Genomic DNA, 3583 nt, shown 5'->3' on the forward strand with positions numbered 1-3583 from the left:
AAGTGAAATCTGTTTTCTTAAAAATGGATGTACGTTTATATAGTAATGCTAGAATATTTAAAACCTATATATACATATATTACGGAAAAGACTAGTAAGTATTTTGAGGAGGTAGGCTGGGTTGGAAATGTTTTTATGTTCTTCAGGCCTAAACAAATAAAATATGAAACCCTGATCATCTTGGCTAGAGAAGCAGCATCACCACAACCACCATCATTGTTTTAATGTTCATTTTCCATGTTTGCATGGGTCGGACAGAATTTGTTGAGGCAGATTTTACATAGCCAGATGCCTTTCCTGTTGCCAACCCTCATTTGTTATCAAATGAAATAATATTTTCCCCATGGCCTGACTTGTTTTTGCAAAAGACTGGAAATAAAGGATACTGCTGCATAACAGTGATACTCATTTACAACAATTATATGATGTCAAAACAAGGAGACAATAACTCTCTCTCTCCCACACACACACGCACACATGTACAACAAACTTCTTGCCATCTAAATTCACTCACAAAGCTTTTGTTGACCCGGGTTGTAGTAAAAGATACTTACTTCATATGCCGTGCAGTGAGGCAAGTAGTTGAGAAGCAGGCTTCTTAATCACACAGCCATGCCAGCTTGTTCATTGATTTTTTTTTTTAAATGTCATTTGTTGCAATGAAGACATTTTTACACAGTTCCTTTAATGATGTAAAAATCTGTATTTAACACATAAAGCGTGACAGGCCATGATCGTGGCCGTCAGGCACAGATCGACAGGCCACGTTCACAGCCCAGAGAGATGTATTTAATTTATGTGCATTTGTTGGGGTCTAATGTCACTCAAATGCTCCGATACCCACCAATGCAAGAGGACTAATAATTCAACTAATGACTTTTCAGATGATGTAAAACTTGCCACCATTATATACTAAGAAGATGCTTTAACTATTTTTTGTTTTTTATGTGTGCATGGTAGTCTCATTTTCATAAAATGTGCTCAGCAGTCCATGCTATATAAGTGCAAATCTTAGCACTTTATGGGTTAATATTTTGTTGTATGCAGGGGAAGAGTCAAAACGTTTTAGCTTAATCTGAATGGAAATAATTCTGACTTCAGGGTGAATATGGTACAACAAACACGTTTTCTTGTTTTTCACAACAGATAAGTAAACATTTTTATTGTAACACCTTTATCTTCCTTCTTCTCTTCATTTAACATCTATTTTCCATGCTGGCATGGATTGGATGGTTTGACAGGATCCAGAGAGCTAAGTTCCAATGTTAGCTTCATATTGTTTTCTATGGCTGGACACCCTTCCTGACACAAGCGACCTAGCAGAGTACACGGGGTATTTTTGTTTTTTGTTGTGCCATCAGGAATTAGTGAGGTCACCAAGTAAATTGCAGGACCGAAAAAGAACAGATAAGGGAAAACTCCTATGACTAAGTGGGTGTGAGGAGGAAATTAGAGAGAGGGAGGTGACTTTAATCCAGATGCTGAGAGGCTGGAGTGTAATTGAGGGACAAGCACAGGTGTTTTGCTATGGAGAAGATACATGGTTACCCCACATTATATAAGGGTGAGTAGTAGTAATTTGGGAGAAGATAAAGGTGGTTGTGAAGGGGTGCCAGGGCAAGCATTCAAATTAAACAATATTGTGACAGCATATGAGATGCCCTTTGTTTCTGTTGTTCCCTTCAGTTAGGAAAGTGGAAACATTCTGTGCTTAGAATTTGATACCCGAGGAAATTTTCATTTTTTTTATTTACCAAATTAGGGAATTTCATTTTTTTCTTTGTTATATAAGACAATGATTCATTTAAGATCACTGCAAAAATAAGGCATTTGCTCTCAAAAATGGATAAGAAAAACAAAGAATTTTCTGTATGAAACATTACACATATGATGCGGTTGGTAGGCTGGATGACAATCACTGTATTTTAGCATAAAACTGTGAAGCCATGTTCTTTAGTTATGCTTTATTTATTTATTTTTATTTAAGAACACAAAACAAAAATTAAAAATCAATATCCATATTCCTCATTTTATTATTATTAAGGCGGCATGCTAGCAGAATCATTAGCATGCTGGATGAAGTGCTTCGTGGTATTTTGCCTGTCATTATATTCTGAGTTCAAATTCCGTTGAGGTCAACTTTGCCTTTCAGGATTGATAAATCAAGTGCCAGTAAAACACTGGGGTCGACGTAATCGACTGGTCCCCTCCCCCAAAATTTCAGGCCTTGTGCCTTCAGTAGAAAGGATTATTATTATTTGTTTCTATTGTAGGTTATATTAGTCTGTAACACATTTCTTCATGTTGTAGTTTAGTCCTAGGTGAGCCCTCATTCAGTAGACCCTTGATCAAAGGTGCTGAAGCCATAATCATACCCATAATGTATTTAGGACTATATTTTGCTGGTTACATACACCACCTTCCATTTTTAAGTGTGACATGAGAGATATTTGGCTGCTGTTTCTAGCATGGCATTTCTCCCTATGTATCTGACACAGAACATTCTCATATCTAGCCTTTTGCATATCATATATCCCAAATAAATGTTGTTTACAGTATGAGGTCTAACATTCTCCAAATAACCATTTACACTCATTTCACATCTCTTGATCCAGTCCGGTGTCATGTCATCTTGTTGCATGATCAAGCATTTTCATACCTAACCATTTGCATCTCACCGTTGTGACCTAGATTGTCATGTTCAATCACTTCTAAGGTTTCCAAGGTTTCTCTTGTTGTAATCACTACCATGGTTATATATCATAACCAATTCATAGCACCTTTACAGACACCACAAATATATATTTGTATTATCAATCCAGATTAGGTGACGTCTGTGACAATGTAGAAATCTGCCAGTGCCTCTTATGTTCAGGAAATTTCTAAATTCCTTTAGTTTGATTTTTAGAAAAATAGAATTTGTAAGTTAACATTAGACATTGAATATATGTCATTTGATTTTCTTTATTCAGTTGAGGATTCTACAAATTCCAGTCTTATAGATTTACATTTATCATCATCTTCATTTAAAGTCTGTCTTCCATATTAGCATGGATAACTGAAAGAAAATTTAAAATCATAGTAAGTTGTTGGTGCTCGTATGGCAGGCACTGGCTGAAAAGTTTGGTGTATCAAGAAGTACTGTCTTGAAAGAGGGAAAAACCTTCTCGTCGAAACAAAACCAAAACTTTCAGATAGGGACTGTCAGACTCTTACGCGAATTGTTAGAAAGGATCACAAAAGTACAGTTCCCAAAATTACTGCAGAGCTTAATGACTACCTTGAGAACCCAGTTTCCACAGAAAATCAAAATGATGAAGGTTAAGATCAGATTAGAGACCATTTAACCCTTTGTGACCATATTTTTAATGAAATACAATCTTGTGGATTTTTGTCAGCTGTGTCTGGAGAAAAGGTTAATGCTTATAGCTTTTGCAGGCCTCTAAGACTGGAGAGAATGATGCCATTGACTCTTTCATTACCAACCTGGCTGAAACCAGCTCTGGCTCTGTAGTACAAATGTCTTGCTTTCATAAGTTTTGAATTAAAATCTTCCACGAAACCTTAGTCAAAATTCATGTTC

Source organism: Octopus bimaculoides, chromosome 6 (genome assembly GCF_001194135.2).
Source record: "Octopus bimaculoides isolate UCB-OBI-ISO-001 chromosome 6, ASM119413v2, whole genome shotgun sequence".
Lineage (NCBI taxonomy): Eukaryota > Metazoa > Mollusca > Cephalopoda > Octopoda > Octopodidae > Octopus > Octopus bimaculoides.